This window comes from Lepidochelys kempii, chromosome 1 (assembly GCF_965140285.1).
Source record: "Lepidochelys kempii isolate rLepKem1 chromosome 1, rLepKem1.hap1, whole genome shotgun sequence".
NCBI lineage: Eukaryota > Metazoa > Chordata > Testudines > Cheloniidae > Lepidochelys > Lepidochelys kempii.
In genome coordinates, this window is record NC_136380.1 from 230,543,007 (window position 1) to 230,560,771 (window position 17,765).

Here is a 17,765-nt window from a genome sequence, read left to right on the forward strand (position 1 = left end):
CTCAAGTTAAGTCCTAAATGTTAACTAGTTTTATGGCTTGTCTACATGGAATTGAGTTGAGTTAATTTGGTTTGAGAACACTTGCATACACATGATGCAGCTCATTGCAGTACACTAGCTCTGCATTTATTGTGAACTCTGGAGTCTGCTTTTCAAGTGAACTGACTTTGCTGCGAAGCAAGGTAGTCTGGTTTGTACCTGTGCATACAATGCTGCCACTACTCTGGCAATCTGCCAAGGTCTATCTCATACTACTTTGCAGTCAACTATTACTGACGTGTCTTTTTATTTGTGTGTCCAGCGTGGTTCTGGGGCCAAGTTGATTTGGATGTCCCTCTCCCGTTTATAAGCTGGTTACAGCCAGATTTTGTCCATTTGCTTCTGGATTCCGTTTTGTCTCAATAGCTGTGACAAACTCCAGATGCCCTACAACATGCCCTGAGCAGATGCTTGGAGCCACGCTGAGACCCTGGATCTAATTCCCATCCGGGGGAAAGCATCAGTGTGGGAAGCTCTTGTGGCCAGCCAGCTAGGCAGATGTCTTTGAGTGGCCATGATCCAGGCATTGAACAGTGTCAGATAGAGACTAAACAGCTCAGGAGCTCCTACATTATAATGAAAAAAATTAAAAAGAAAAAAATCTGTCCGGGGATATGTAACCTGTCCATTTTTTGAGGAGCTGGACAGGATTTTATACAACTAAACCACCACCCAACCTAGGCAGCTTGTGCAGCTTGCTGGTTGGTGCTCCACCCCCTCCTTTCTACTCTTTGCACCCACCCTCTCCCAGGATGGCCAACAAGTCTCATGTGGGGGATGGGCACAAGGAGGCCAGTGAAGAGATCTCTCTGGAAAGCTAAGATCTGTTTAGGACTCAGGACCCTGATGTGAGCCAGGAGAACATAGGCCCAATTCTGCCCTGCAGCAACCAACCCTGAGTCCCAGGCAGCAACCCAGACTGGGACTGAGGAGACTGATCCTATGAAGGGGACCACAGCATGTAAGTTTAATATTTTTAAAGTTTCTTCTTAAGTTTTAATTTATTATGCTGTACAGCCATGCTAGCTTCTGTTCTGGGAGCCCCAAGGCCACAGCCGTTGTAGGCAGATGTGAGCTAGAAGTCTTTCCGACTCCAAGGTCTCTGGACAGCATGGGCTGATGGAGGAAACATTCACCCCTTCATTTACCTTTCAAAATGGTGGCTAATCTGATTGGGCAATCTGCCCCCATCTTTTGCTAAAGCCACCAATAGCTACCATTTTCAGCCCCACACTGTGTAAACCACATGCCCATGTACTATTTTTCTTTCCCCTTCCCTCAGCTGTTCTGCTCAGCGAACACTACCGCTGCTGTTTGCTGACTCAAAATGGTGGACAGCCACTGCTCGACCCTCTCCCATGTCGTATTCAAATAAGGAAGACATGTTTTTGAGTGAAATGCAAAAGTTTATTGAGCTGCGGTTACAGGGAAAAAAGTTTTTGATTAGTTTTCTCATTTATGTGAGGTAGACATCAATGTTGCATGCCTGTAAAGCTGCAGAGTATCTCCCCTGTAAATGCCCTGTGCAGAGGGTGCTCTAGATGTAGACAAGCTAAGAAGCTGCCTAGGGTGGCAGATTTCTGAGGAAGTATCTTGGGTGGGCAGGCCATATTTGAGTGGCATGGCAACCCTGTGCACCAGGTTGCGGTGCAACTCACTCAGATTTGTCCCAGCTACTCCTCTGTCATGATGGGGCAGCTGGGCCAAATTTCAGCAGCATTTTGGGGGGGGTGGGGGGGAGGAGGGAAGGGGGCAGTACACTGAAGTGCTGCCAAAGGCAGCAGATTTTATTGAGCCCTGTAACATACATTCTTACGGATGCGTAACAGTGAATGCTTCAGGCCATCATTGCAGAGCCCTATATATTTTTCTCTGCACTTTCAACATGTCTGCAGGGGAAATAAAGACAATTATAAGGTTGAGAAGTTGCTCAGTTTTTATTGGAGATTGAGGAATAGCTGCATGGCCATCCCCACCAGTGTACCTTATGACTCCCCTTCACTCCTGCAGCACTCCTGGGGTAGGGGGGAACATCTTGGTGCATAACTTCAGTGTATCTTGCTGGTCTGCCCTTTGCCTTTTTGTATAAGGCCATTCTCTGCCTCCCACTCATCTTCTCAGTGTAATGTCATCCTAAAGGGGATGTAGAGAGGATTACTATCTAGCTCAACCCCAGAGTAACTCCAATAAACCCTCCAACACCGTATAACGATCTCTAAGGGGCAGCAAAGCCAGACTGAGAACATAATTCCCAACCCTGTTCCCAGACTGGAAACGTAATTCCCAATCCCACCTAGCCTCCAAGACACAATGGCAAAGATATGCAACAGAGACTGCACAGAAAAAACTCGCTGTGCACATACCACTTAACATCTCCAAGGTTCCCCCAAGAGTGGGAAAAATCTCAGAGAGGTAAAGCAAGAAATGCATGTAAAAAAATAATCCTATACTCTCTCTGGAATATGAACAATAACGACTTGTCATTTTTTTAATACCTCTGCACCTGCACTGGCCAAACCTGAAAGTACACACCCTTATTAATGGAGGAGCAGCTGTGAAACCTGAGAGGGAGAAAATGGAAAATTTGCAATGAAGTGTTCATGGACATGATTACATAGCCCAAAAAACCTGCAAAAAATGTGTAGAGGTGGAGGTAGTATCTGAGGATCAAGGGGAATCTGATAAGGAGCTTTCCAGGGAGATCGTTGCTGTGGTGAAGGACAGCATGTTAGTTGTCAGGAAAGGGCACTGCCATGGCCAAAGATAGTATGGAAAAAGAGATTCAGAGGTAACTCCTGGAGGCAATACAAAACCAATATGCCCTGTTGCAGTGCATGTTACTATTAAGGCAATAGGCAAGGTCCTATTGCACACCAGCCCCCAGCCATATTATGCAGCCCCTGGACAATACAAGCTGCTGGGAACAACAGTAACTCCTTCCCACTGTAGCAGTGCTCCCAGAGGCCATTCCCCTCCCAGATCCCAGTTCAGGGAACAGTGGTACCTGGGACCCCAACTTTTTTGAGCTGCCTTATTGCCCCATGTGACTTTGGACCTCAGCATTCCATCCTGGAAGTCCCACGAACCAGAAGAGGCAGAGCCAAGATGTATACAAACTCCTCACTTAACATTGTAGTTATGTTCTTGAAAAATGCGACTTTAAGTGAACCGATGTTAAGCGAATCCAATTTCCCCATAAGAATTAATGTAAATGGGGGAGTTAGGTTTCAGGGAAATCTTTTTCGCCAGACAGAAGACATTATATACATATACAGTATAAGTTTTTAAAAGAATTTTAAACAAACAATTTAATACTGTACTCAGCAATGATGATTGTGAAGCTTGGCTGAGGTGGTAGAGTCAAAGGGTGGAAGAATGTGGATCATGCAGCTGCTCCTCTTGCTGTTCTTGCTGAACTTTCCCAATTCGGAAAAACACATCTTGCGATTGTTTTGCTTTCTTTTTTTTCGTGGTAAATTGCTTTATAACAATTCATTACATGACCAACTCCCCTAATCACTTTGGAGCTGGGTTCCATGTCAGGATTGTAATCATTAAGGATTTGCAAGCCAGCTTCAATCATTTGGAAAGGCATTTGGCAGTCAAGTTTTGATGGGTTGGTTCTTCTTTTACTTCTTGGCCTTCTTCTTCCATTGCTTTCATCACCTCTAGTTGTATCAGATCTTCATTGGTTAGCTCTTCTCTGTGTGATTGCAGAAGTTGTGTAATGTCTGCTTCTTCCAGCTCATCAAAACCTACTTTCTTGGCCAAGCCAAGGATCTCTTTCTTCATAGCAGGGACATCATTTTAAAATCCTTTTTAAGTCATTGGCACATTCAGGCCACAACTTCCGCCACACACCATTCATGCATGCCTGAGTAACTTCAGCCCAGGACTTGCTGATGTTATCGATGCACTTGAGGATATTGTAGTCACACCAAAATTGCCGAATCGTAGGCTTGCCTTCCCCATTGATGGCTCTGATGAGCTGGTTGAAAGTACGGCATAAGTAATATGCCCTAAATGCAGCGATGGCTCCTTGGTCTCTGGGTTGGGTGAGTGATGTGGTGTTAGGTGGCAGAAAGACAACTTTGACTTTTTTGCACAGGTCGTCCAGGTTGATTGGATGAGCCGGTGCATTATCAATAAGTAATAAAATCTTGAAATCAAGATTTTCCTTGGCACAGTATTTCTTCCATGGCAGGATGGCATAGAGAGTCAGCCATTCTGAAAAAATAACTCCAATTATCCATGTCTTCTTATTGGATCTCCAGATTGTAGCTTTAAACTCTCAGCTGCTTTGGCCTTAGAACTCTTAAAAAGATGATTTATTTTACATACATGTAAAAATGAGGGCAAGGAAGTGGTGTAGACTGAAGGCTGATTGTACATGAAGGCTAGTTGAGTGCTTCACCATCAGAACATAGTGTATAACATAAATATATATTATACACTATAATATATATTTATATATAAGCTCAAATTTAACAAACTTTTTCTACAAATATAGGAGAAAAACCTGAATAATTGTAGGAGGGGCTGGTAGCACTGTCTGTTAAGGTTGTCTGACAATTCCTATTATAATATTGGAGTAACTGTATAATATAAACCTGCAGTCCCAGGGAGAACTTTTCTTCCCTTGGCTGCATTAAAGGCTGGAGGAAACAATATGTAGGTCTGGTTTAATTGATTAGTTATAGGAGTTGGATTTGAATTACCTCTTTTGAGGTTCAAGTTTGATATCTTTTTAATTCTAAAATGGCTTTGTTCCTGAAGGTGCAGAAATCATTCGTCTTTCCTTTAATTTACCTTTTTTCCAGTGGTTCACTAAGTATACTTTAAATTGAAATTAAAACAAACTGTAACTGCCGCTTTGAGTTGCCTGTTGCATCGGAACACAAATAAATTATTGATGTTAATAGTGCACAGCGTGTTGCTGTTTGACTACAGAATCAGTAAAGCAAAAAAGAACAAGAGGCCTGTGGTAAAATAAAGTGAACTCTCAGATAGATCACTGTATCCTGGACTGGTAATTCTGTGTCTGATTTCTTCTCAAATTGTAAGTCTCGTTTTTTCCTCTGAGGGTGGGTGACTGTAGGGATTACAACAATGCATATTAGTACGTTAATTTAATTAAAGCTATAGTTAGGGTTGCCAACTTTCTAATCACACAAAAGCAAACACCCCTGCCCTTCTGTGAGGCCTCGTCCCCCGCTCACTCCATGTTTCTAAAGGCAACACCTTTTTGTACACTGTGAAAATTTTAGTTTACTACTTTGGTGCTAAGGCGACTGGCTTAAGAAAGCCTGAATAAACTTTCAACTTGCTAGTTAAACTACTTGTAAGATTTTGAATTTGTTAATGACATTAGTATTTAAAGGGATATTTTCAGACCTATGATTTAGTAATGCAGTAATTTTTTTTATTTAAAAAAAACCCTAAATACATGAAAATTTAAAAATATCAGTGAAGTCTTCAGTTTAAATCAGCACAAATATAAATGCTTAAATTCCCTGTAAATGCATGTAGCAATCAATATCCCCTTACAGTGTTGGCAACCTCATGCTGCAGTGTGAGAATCTGAAAGTGAAATTGGCTAGAACAGTAGTTCTCAAACTTCCGTGCACCGCGACCCCCCTGAAATTACTACATGACCCAGGCTGAAGACCTTGGGCTTTTGCTTCAGCCCACCTGGCCACAGCAAGTCTAATGCTGGTTCTGGCACTTTGGGGTCCCGACCCACAGTTTTGAGAATTGCTGGGCTTAAAATTAAAAGTGAATGAGGAGGCCTAATCTGGACCATGGTTTAAGTTGGAATAGCATTGGAACAGAGTTCAAACATGATCCAACACTCAGCAGTCTCTTTTCAAGCTCTGTCTTGTCTTTGTCTTTATCTGCAGTGAATAAGATTCAAAAGGTAAACTATCTATATTTATACTCATCCTGTCATATTGCTCGGGCTTGCAGGAGTGAAATCAGGAAGGCCAAATCACACCTGGAGTTGCAGCTAGCAAGAGATGTTAAGAGTAACAAGAAGGGTTTCTTCAGGTATGTTAGCAAAAGAAAGAAAGTCAAGGAACGTGTGGGCCCCTTACTGAATGAGGGAGGCAACCTAGTGACAGAGGATGTGGAAAAAAGCTAATGTACGCAATGCTTTTTTTGCCTCTGCCTTCACGAACAAGGTCAGCTCCCAGACTACTGCACTGGGCGGCACAGCATGGGGAGGTGGTGACCAGCCCTCTGTGGAGAAAGAAGTGGTTTGGGACTATTTAGAAAAGCTGGACGGTAACAAGTCCCTGGGGCCGGATGCTTTGCATCCGAGAGCACTAAAGGAGTTGGCCAATGGCTCTGCAATCACATCCGCCATTATCTTTGAAAACTCATGACGATCGGGGGAGGTCCCAGATGACTGGAAAAAGGCTAATGTAGTGCCCATCTTTAAAAAAGGGAAGGAGGAGGATCCTGGGAACGACAGGCCAGTCAGCCTCACCTCAGTCCCTGGAAAAATCATGGAGCAGGTCCTCAAGGAATCCATTCTGAAGCACTTAGAGGAGAGGGAAGTGATCAGGAACAGTCAGCATGGATTCACCAAGGGCAAGTCATGCCTGACTAATCTAATCGCCTTTTATGACGAGATAACTGGCTCTGTGGACGAAGGGAAAGCAGTGGACATGTTGTTCCTTGACTTTAGCAAAGCTTTTGACACTGTCAAAGAATTATGGGCAGGATGAATGGACTACAAGGTGAATAGAAAGCTGGCTAGATTGTCGGGCTCAACGGGTAGTGATCAATGGCTCCATGTCTAGTTGGCAGCTGGTATCAAGTGGAGTGCCCCAGGGGTCGGTCCCCTGGCCGGTTTTGTTCAATATCTTCATAAATGATCTGGAGGTTGGTGTGGATTGCACCCTCAGCAAGTTTGCGGATGACACTAAACTGGGAGGAGTGGTAGATACGCTGGAGGGTAGGGATAGGATACAGAGGGACCAAGACAAATTGGAGGATTGGGCCAAAAGAAATCTGATGAGGTTCAACAAGGACAAGTGCAGAGTCCTGCACTTAGGATGGAAGAATCCGATGCACCGCTACAGACTAGGGACCGAATGGCTCGGCCACAGTTCTGCAGAAAAGGACCTAGGGGTTACAGTGGACGAGAAGTTGGATATGAGTCAACAGTGAGCCCTTGTTGCCAGGAAGGCCAATGGCATTTTGAGATGTATAAGTAGGGGCATTGCTAGCAGATCGAGGGACGTGATTGTTCCCCTCTATTTGACATTGGTGAGGCCTCATCTGGAATACTGTGTCCAGTTTTGGGCCCCACACTACAAGAAGGATGTGGAAAAATTGAAAAGAGTCCAGTGGAGGGCAACAAAAAAGATTAGGGGACTGGAACACATGACTTATGAGGAGAGGCTGAGGGAACTGGGGATGTTTAGTCTGCGGAAGAGAAGAGTGAGGGGGGATTTGATAGCTGCTTTCAACTACCTGAAAGGGGGTTCCAAAGAGGATGGCTCTAGACTGTTCTCAGTGGTAGCAGATGACAGAACAAGGAGTAATGGTCTCAAGTTGCAGTGGGGGAGATTTAGGTTGGATATTAGGAAAATCTTTTTCACTAGGAGGGTGGTGAAACACTGGAATGTGTTACCTAGGGAGGTGGTGGAATCTCCTTCCCTAGAAGTTTTTAAGGTCAGTCTTGACAAAGCCCTGGCTGGGATGATTTAGTTGGGGACCGGTCCTGCTTTGAGCAGAGGGTTGGACTAGATGACCTCCTGAGGTCCCTTCCAACCCTGATATTCTATGATTCTAAAGAACAATTTGGTGTGTTTAGCTTAAAGGTTAAAGTTAACTTAATTAAAAATATAATTTTCTTATCTATTTTAAGCACTAGAATGTCCTTAAATATTTTTAGTCTCAGATCTGAATAATTTTCTGTTTTCTTGTAATTCTAAAGTACCTGCTTCAACCTTTCAAATTTTGATTTGGAAAGAGTTTGAATAAAAAGCTCCATTGTTCATGCATTTAAAAGGAACAGATCACTGTTTTGTTAAATGAAACAAGAATTAGAAAGGCCAGGTGTGTCTTTCATGCGGATAGTACTGAAAACTACATTCCTCTGAGCTCTGGAGTCAGTAAGTTCTGCACCATTGCCAAAAAAAGTTCTGCTGGATAGAGGTAGAAGTGATTGTTTTAAGGTCTGATCTTTTTGAACCATTGTGGTTGGAAATGAATACTTTCCAGTTGCATAAAGTAACTAAATAGTACTAAATGATAAATAGTCATTAGCTTGATAGCACAAAGATAACTATTAGACTGCACTTTTAATATCTTTTGGGAGATGGGTGTGGTGTCTGAAGAGTGGGTGTACCTTGATGGTTTATGCAGTCATTATCTTTGAGGGTTAGACCTTTTGTGTCCCAGAAGGGTATCTATCAGTGACAGCTGCAATTTCTTCTCTTGGGCTCAGTCTCAACACCTATTTAGATGTGTTTAGGCCGGTCTACACTTAAATCTTTTGCCAGTATAGTAAGGTTGGTTAGGAATGTGACTTTTAATGACATTTCTGTATTAGCAAAAGTCCTAATATATGGGTGCAGTTATATCATCAAAAAAGTGCTTATGCCAATATAGCTTATTTCACTCAGCAAACCAGTATAACCGAACTGTTTTGGCTGGTATAAGCTGTGCCTACACTAGGAAAAGGTTTTGCAAGTATAACTATACTAGAAGCCTTTTCTAGTGTAACCTGGGACTTAGAAAATATGGGAAGAGGACACAACCTCTATTCCCTGTCCTAACCTTCAGAAAAAAATCCCAATGACACACTACATAGGAAGGTCTGTGTCTGCCTTTCTCTCCCTACTTCCTCCAGTTTGCTCTGTTGCTGTGAGGACCAGATTTCTTATTATTTCCCCACCTACTCATCTTTCTTCATTTTTAGGTTTACCTACGTTATTTCAAGCAGAGCCTTCTGTTGTAGGCATGTCATGCCAGTCAGTCCTCGCTAATAGTAACAGAAAAGAAATTTCTGCTAGGGATGGTTTCAGGGATAAAATTAATCTAAACGAAAAATCACTTATCTGAATGGTTATACTTTAAAAAAAAAAAAAAAAAAGCAAAAGCTCTCGTTGCACTTTAAAGTGAAACAATTTAGTTTTCTTGAAATTGGTTACCTTTATCCTACTTCTGTTCCATGTCAGCATTATATTAGTGATTATAACCCCCCCCATACTCTTCCTGAAACACAGTAATCCAGCTTTTTAAGTCTGTAAAAATAGAAACGTCATAGCTAACTCTTAACTAGGGGTGTGCATGTGTATTTGTGGAAATTGGTACCACAACAGTTTCAATTTCACTGGTATAGTAAAAGAAAGAAAAAAAAACAACTCCACTTTCTCCTTTAACTCTTCACTAGGCTAATCATATACTTAAAAATGTCTTCAGTGAATTCATACTTTGAATGAAAGATTTACATTTTGAACATTCAGATTTATTATAGTATGTAGGAAAGGCAGTCCCGACATATTACTGCGGTACATAAATATCAGGAATGGTTGTGGAAAAACCTGAGATCTGTGAGAGCACTGCAATGTGAAGGAATGACCTTAGTTTGAGCTACAAGGATTTCAGCAGCCAACAGGAAATGATGAAATGAGCTCTGAGAGATTCTGCTTGTGGAACTGGAGGTCATACAGAGCTGTGTAGGGAAAAGACAGGTACTGAAGCTGGTCTGTGAAGTTATGCAACTGAACTTGGCGTCTGAAAGAAAAATGTGAGTTACTTACGGTGTACATTTTATTAAGGTAGACCTTATGCAAACTGCATGTTTAATGAATTGTTAAACAGCTTTAATTTTTTTCAGAACAGGTTTCAGCTGCTTTGTACAAATAGTTTGAAATTATTTTGGCTGAACTGATATTTAGCTAGCAGCGTGAAAAAAATACTGAATGAGTTTGGTAAAATGATACCCTACCTTATTAAGAGAGGGTAGGGTATTAGCTAAAATCCATGGAAACATTCTTTCACTTTATCAGTATGGTGATCATATTATTTGTGGATTTATGCTTTTGCTTAGCATTGTTTCTATTTTTGTAAGTACTTTACAGATATATGCTCTGTCAGATTCCAGAGTACCTTGCATGACAGCTTATCTTGAAAGAGTTTTCATCTCTGGGGCAATACCTTTATTACGATTTTCCAGTTTCCATCTATAATCATAGAATCTTGGTGTATTCATGTCATTCTTCTTGCAGCTAGAGAAGTAGTTACTTTGCCAAGATTGCTGTAAATGGTGTTTCATGCCTTTCTGCTAGGGAATACACAAAATGCATGTCCCCTTCTTATTCTACCATCTTTACTACTTATCCCCACTCCCTGCCTAACAAAAACAAACCAAAAACGCAACCATTTAGGGGCTAACAGCATAACTTCGTCATGCTTCCAAATACCATTGGCTGTTGTGCAAACCATAATACTACTTTCAAATGTGAGTTTCCTACATAGAAAGATGGAAGTAAAGCACTGAGAAAACAGTTTTTAATATTTAGCCTACATAAAAGTTGGTGTAAGTAGACTTATATTGAAGTAAGATTTTTGCTATGAGGAGGTTTCATATGTGGGCATCTGTGTAACTTACTGTCCTTTCAATTATCCCAATTAAATCAACTGTGTAGCTATTTCTCAGTGTCATGCTTTAATTTATAGCCGGTGATATGGGACAAAGATTACACAGTGATACACTCCAGGTTTCTATACTTCTGGAAATTAATAGTTTTAAGATATAGTAGAATTATTTATACTTTGCAAATTTTCAATAATAGTTTCCATATGCACTGTTTAAAATGACTCTGCTACAGAGAAGTTGAATGTTAATGTTCGGGACACCAAATTGATTTAATTTCTTTCAATACCAAGTTGCTTGAAAGAATTGCTGACAATTACATGCTTTTCAAAGGTAACCTGATTGGGTGGGGGGGAAGAAATAGTCTTGTGCCCCTTTTTGCTGCTTTATGACATAAATGTGGCCTGAAAGGTTTCAATCACAAGAGCTCTGCTTGGTTTTTTATGTTAGAAATTAAGGTCAGTCAGGTTGGAAGACTTTGACAGGAGAAGCAGTGAAATGGGTAATATCACAAGAGCCAAGGGAGTGAAAGTTGGGCAATTGAAATGGGAAGGGATTATTCATCAGACTGAACTTTCTTTAAACATGTTTAGCTTCAACAACTAATAGTTTAAAGAAAAGGAGCCTTCACTAAAGATTCAACACTTCTGCTCCTTCAATTAAGATACTAAAACTCAAATTGTTCCTGAGACCTCTCAGTAGTTCTTCAGCAAAAACAAGGAAGGACAGTTATGATATACCTGTTATTTCTAAAGTAAATAAGCAGTTAGAAAATCCCAAAACTTTTAAAGAAGGCCTCCAGGATTTTTTAATAAAAGAAAGTTTAATTCTGTGCAGATCATCTTTGAAAGAGCTACAATACTGCAACGTTCTGTACAATTTTTCAGTCTTGTAATTTGAATATTTTAATCCTTGTCTGGGATAGACATCTAATTTTCATAGCAAATTTCAGATGTCAGAGGGGTATTGCTCAAATGAAAGTATATGGGTATGTCATCTAAACTGACAATAGTCCATTCTTTCTTTTCTAATTATACATGTGCTTGTGCTCACGCACACACTGTATTCATATAAATGCTTAATTCTTTGGATACTGCGTGAACACATCCCACTCTTTCATTTGACTGCCAGAATGGAAAATGCAGGTATTCTGTGAAGATTTAATATAGGATGAAATAACTGGTGTTCTGGTGAGTGTTCAGGTTTTTTTGGGGTGGTGAGAGTACAAGAGGAAAAGGAGAAACTAATCAGCTCTAATTACCATCATTATTTAGCAAAAGTTTTGTCCATTTAAAATGCTCTTGATTTTACACACAATTATATTGCTGAATGACTATAAAAATTATATAATCTGAAATATTCCCAACTCTCTTCACAAAAGGTAAAGACAAGTTGGAAATAGCTTTAAACTTTCTTGTTGCCTATGTTTCAGATTACTGAAATGGAGAAATAACTACAATTTCAAATTACTATTCATTATTTAGGATGTCTGTTTCACTTATTTACATTTCACTCAGGTTGGTCAAAAATGTTTGTTTACTTTTCTTTCTAGCTCTTTTGCATTAGGTGCAATATTAGTGTTTTTTAAATCAAAATGGTCATTTTGAAATTTAAAAATTACATTGCAGGGAGTCTTGTAAAAAGCCTTAATTTAAAAACTTAAATATAAACAAAACAGAAACTTAATATTTTGGACCTAATTACCCAACAGATTGGCTGTTTATTTTCATGGTTTCTCTTTTATAGCAGCAGAAGAGAGTTGCTGTCAAGATGGGAGACCTGGTTGTCTCCTAATTCCCTCTGACTTCATCCTGTTATTTCTGTTTAGGGTTTCCAACTGTCTAATTGGACAAACCCAAACACCCTTGCCCCACCCCTTTCATGCCCCTTCCCCAAACCCTGCTCCTTCTGCGAGGCACTGTCTCCACTCACTCCAGCCTGTCCCTCGCTCTCCCTCACCCTCACTGACTTCTACTGGGCAGCGGGTTGAGGTGCAGGAGCGGGTGCGGACTCTGGGCTAGGGGGTGGGGCCGAGGGGTTCGGAGTATAAGAGGTGGTTCCGGGCTGAGCCTGGGGAGGTGGTTGGGGTGCAGTGGGTGCAGGAGGGGGTGCAGGGTGCGGGCTCTGGGAGGGAGTTTGGGTGTGGCTCTGGGCTGGGGTGAGGGGGTTGGATTGCAGAAGAGGGTGAGGGGGGCTGCGCTTACCATGGGTGGCTCCCAAAAGTGCATGGCACATCCCTCTGGTAGCAGCTCCTGCAGGGGAGCAGGGAGCTCTGTGTGCTGCCCCTGCCTGCAGGCGCTGCCCCCACAGCTCCCATTGGCCGCAATTCCTGGCCAATGGGAGCTGCGGAGTTCGATGCTCGGGGCAGTGTGTAGAGACCCCCTGTCCTCCCCAGGGGCAGCAGGGATTGTGCCGGCCGCTTCCGGGAGCGGCGAAGGCAGTCATGAAGCCTGCCTTAGCCCCACTGCACTGTCAGACTCTTAGCACCCAAAATCTCCCGGTTTGGCTGCAGTAGCCTCTGGGAGATAGGGCCTGATTCCAGGAGACTCACGGCGAAACTGGGAGGGTTGGCAACCCTACTCCTGTTGTATTTGCCAGGAGGTTTGATACTCCTTTCTGTATTCTGTGAACCATAATGAACATCTTAATTCAAAAGCAAATGTTGTCCACAGCAGGAATTGAACCCACCACATAGTAACTTCTCTTACTACTCTGGCTCAAGAAGGTGTCTTTCCATAAACCCTGTATCTAGAAATGTGTGGAGCATGGACTAGCTTGATGCTGGCAGTGGGTAAGTCTATACTGCAGTGTAAGCTCAGAGGTCAAACCCTGGATCAAGCGTAACGCCATTTCTGTCTACACGCAAATCATGCTAACTCAGGGCTTGGACCCAGGGTCCCAAGAATTGCACAGTGATGGAAGTTCTGAGCCTGAGGTAAGCCTGACCCAGGGTTCAAGAATTATTGCTTTGCAGTGTATATGCCGCCACACTGGACTTGTGCTCTGGAAGTCCTTCAAAAGTATCCCACAAACCCAGGGTCTGACTTTTTGTCCTCTGGATAGTCAAGTTTGGTGGACAGTCAGGTTTTCCCAAACTGCACCATAAACAAAGGGCTAGTGTGGCCCCTTTTGGGAGGGCTCTAGGAAGTCTGGGATATGGGTGGTTGGACTCAGTCCTGCACATTGCAGTGTAGAGCCTGGATCACCAAGTTGGGACCCAGGGTTCAACAATTCCTAACCTGGGGTTACAAATGAGGGTAGACATTCAAGCCCTAGGTTAACAAACCCAATGTCTGCAAACTAAAATTCTTATAACCCTGGGTTTACATTACAGTGTAGACCTACTCAGTATTGGTCTTGGGCCTCACTCTCTGCAGTCTGTGCAGTCTACTGTGATTGCAGCTTAGTGGAGACTTTAACTTTTACTCTACATTTGTAACTTTCTGTACCTGTAACGCTTTACATTTTTTCTCCTCTTCTGTTCCTTTTTTCTAAAATTTAAGCTTTTTTCTAGAAACTGAAACTAGAAGGGAGCAGTTATAGCTAACATATAGGATGTAGACTTGACTGTGAATGCTGGAGTATGAAACTTCAGGCAATGAACTCTTAGGGGTAGCACTGCTTTTTGTTAACGTTCAGGCTTTAGAGAGCTTCTAGAGGCTGCTGCGTGACACTTAACGTACTGTAGCTTGCTTTTGCCAAGCTATTCTTGTCCGTTAGCTGGCAAACAGACTGTAGCACAGTTCCTGTGCCTTTGAAAGGCTTCAAAAACATAGAATCACTTCAAAATACTTTTGAACCAAAGACTTGGGAAAAGTTTCTTTGTAATGATAAAATTAGTCTCGGACTACCTTAAATCAGGTTAGCCATGAAATGTTCTATATTAAATTGAAGTATGCTAGAAATTGTGCTTGATGATGAAACATGAAAAAAATATTTGGGTCATCAATGTCAAATGTATTAAAATTATTTTTAAACAGCTTCCTAGGAATGTTACTTTTATACACTAATCAAATAAAATGGGAATGCTTGTTTGGTCCAACACTATACATACATGTTCCTGAAAGTAAACTAACTGTACTTTTTACCTGTCCTTTTTTCCTGGCCACTGCGTTGTGTAGTATGTAGACATCAACATTCGGTATTCTTCAGAGCAGCATAGCCAGTAAGTGGACTCTAGGGGTGAGACACTCCACCAGACTTCTCAAATTCCTAGTAATTATGTTTGCATATCTAGAAACTATTTGATAGAGAAATCAAAGATGGAAAACTTGGAGGAACAGAGGGCAGGGACGGGGAAAACTTCTCTCTCTCCCAGTACTTGGTTGATACCTTTGTGTGTTGAGATACATAGAAATAAAAAGTTAAAACAAACAAAAAAACCCAACCATTTAGATTTTGGAATTTTGCAGAGCATCTATAGTGACATTTCATACCCATAAACAAGAACACTTCTCGTTTAGTAGTTTGATACTCTGAAACCTGTCAATATTGAATCAAGACTAACAGCCGTGTTAGTCTGTATTCGCAAAAAGAAAAGGAGTACTTGTGATACCTTAGAGACTAACCAATTTATTTGAGCATAAGCTTTCGTGAGCTACAGCTCACTTCATCGGAGGCATACTGTGGAAAGTACAGAAGATCTTTTTATACACACAAACCATGAAAAAATGGGCGTTTACCACTACAAAAGGTTTTCTTTCCCCCCACCCCACTCTCCTGCTGGTAATAGCTTATCTAAAGTGATCACTCTCCTTACAATGTGGATGATAATCAAGTTGGGCCATTTCCAGCACAAATCCAGGGTTTAACAAAAACGTCTGGGGGGAGGGGGGGAAGGAAAAAACAAGGGGAAATAGGTTACCTTGCATAATAACTTAGCCACTCCCAGTCTGTATTCAAGCCTAAGTTAATTGTATCCAATTTGCAAATGAATTCCAATTCAACAGTCTCTCACTGGAGTCTGGTTTTCAGGTTTTTCTGTTGTAATATTGCAACTTTCATGTAGTAAGCTATTACCAACAGGAGAGTGGGTTTTGGGGGGGGGTGGTAGGGAGAAAACCTGGATTTGTGCTGGAAATGGCCCAACTTGATTATCATACACATTGTAAGGAGAGTGATCACTTTAGATAAGCTATTACCAGCAGGAGAGTGGGGTGGGGGGAGAGAAAACCTTTTGTAGTGGTAAACACCCATTTTTTCATGGTTTGTGTGTATAAAAAGATCTTCTGTACTTTCCACAGTATGCCTCCGATGAAGTGAGCTGTAGCTCACGAAAGCTTATGCTCAAATAAATTGGTTAGTCTCTAAGGTGCCACAAGTACTCCTTTTCTTTATTCAATATTGAGCGTTAAGTGACTTTGCATCATGGATTGTTCTGCAGTGGAATCCTTGAGGGCATCTGAGTAATGCTTTCACTAAAAACTGCTGATTTGACCAGAAGCGTTATTGATCAGGGAACCAGGCAGCAAACATACTCCAGGGAGTTAATGTATCTGCTTTTAAAACATAACAAATACAGCCTTTTATAATATGGTAAAAGTAACTTAGGTCTCAACCTTTTAATTTAATTTTAGTTCCAATATTTACCTGACTGCTGTCTCCTCATATGAAGAATCAGATTCTGCTTGTTAACTGCAGAGATTGTGTAAAGCAGTGTTTCTCAACCTTTTTGATACCAGGGATTGGCTAGCTGCCTTCCTAAACTGTGTCAAAGAGATCTCAGGGACTGGTGCTGGTACATGGACTTCATTGAGAAACACTGGCTTAAAGGAATGGTGGGAAGGCAGTGTTAACTACTCTCAGATATCTTATTGGCCTGAAAGAGACACTAGCACAGCGTTTCTCAAATGCTGCCACTGTGGCTTTTCTTGTGGCCGCAGCCTCCTGGGCTGTGATTTGGCGGTGGAGGGGAAAAGCAGTGCAGCTCCCACTCCCCCGCAGTTGGTCCTGGATACACTGCTTTGGAGTTGGTTGCTGGGGCCTCCAGCAGGGGTTGGGCCCGGGCCCTGCCCCTCTCTGGGTACACCTGGGGCACAACGCTGGAGGAGCAGGCAGCCGGTGAGTTTCCCACCTTCTTGGGGTGGTGGGGCTCAGGCTTTGGGCTTCAGCCCTGGGGTGGTAGGCTCTGGCTGTGGGGTTTGGGGCTCAGGCCCCGGGCTTCAGCCACCCAGCTTCAGGCTCTGTCCCTGGGTCCCATCCCCTGAGCTTCAGGCTCTGGTCCACAGCTGCCTCCCTCAGGCACCCATCCATCCCCATCGCCCCTGGCCTCCCCCACCTTCCCTGACTCCCCAACCAGGGCTTAATTTGTTCCCAGGCTTGCCAGGGCTGAGTAAGTCTGCTGTGAAAAGTGATACTTGCATGTTTAATATCAGTTTTCATAACTGACATACTAGCTAGCAGTAAATAAATGACCATGATTTGGACGTGTATATGTGCATATCTATTTGTTTTTCCTGAAGCTAATTAAGTATTTTAGGAAAGTGTCGGAGTGGCCACCAGCGAGAGTTGATGGCCGCACTCTGAGGCCACCAAGTAATTTGTCCTGAGAACCCCTGCACTAGCAATCCATGTTCTGTTGTGGTTCAGCTAATGAGTCTGACCTTTGCAGACAGCACTGCATTAATTTGTTATTTTAAAGGGTGTTGCCATCAGTCAACCATGTAGGTTGATATTTTATGGAAAATTAGTTGACTCCTAATATTCCTAAAATTGTTGCACCTAGGTCAGATGTTGTCTCAAGCAGCATTGTAACTGTACATAAATATGCATATTTGAGTTTTTCTTTACATGTGCCAGAAATATCCGTTGCACTGTAAAGGGAGAAAATTGAGCTCATTTGCTACTTTACAGTGCTATAATCCTTGATGTGTTTGCTCTAAAATAGCTCTAACTCAGGGGTGGGCAAACTTTTTGGCTTGAGGGCCACATCTGGGTATAGAAATTGTATGGCGGGGGTTGCTCACAAAATTGGGGGTTGGGGTGCAGGGGCGGGGATGAGGGCTCTGGCTGGGGATGAGGGATTTGAGGTGCAGGAGGGTGCTCCGGGCTGGGACTGAGGGGTTTGGAGGGGGATCAGGGTTGGGTTGGAGTGCGGGGGGGAGGGATCTCA

At 42.4% G+C, this 17,765-nt stretch overlaps 1 protein-coding gene across 8 annotated transcripts in view; it reads left to right on the forward strand.

The window, feature by feature from the left end:
- PACSIN2 (protein kinase C and casein kinase substrate in neurons 2) overlaps positions 1 to 17,765 on the forward strand; it is a 130,565-nt gene that overhangs the window by 38,327 nt on the left and 74,473 nt on the right. Inside the window, exon 1 of one of the 8 annotated variants that reach the window (XM_073317063.2) lies at positions 9,709 to 9,805. The exons of the other annotated variants lie outside the window; for them this stretch is intronic. The gene's annotated coding sequence lies outside the window, so the exon portion shown is untranslated. Of the gene's footprint in view, positions 1 to 9,708; positions 9,806 to 17,765 lie in introns of those variants that run through there. 8 annotated transcript variants of the gene reach the window in all.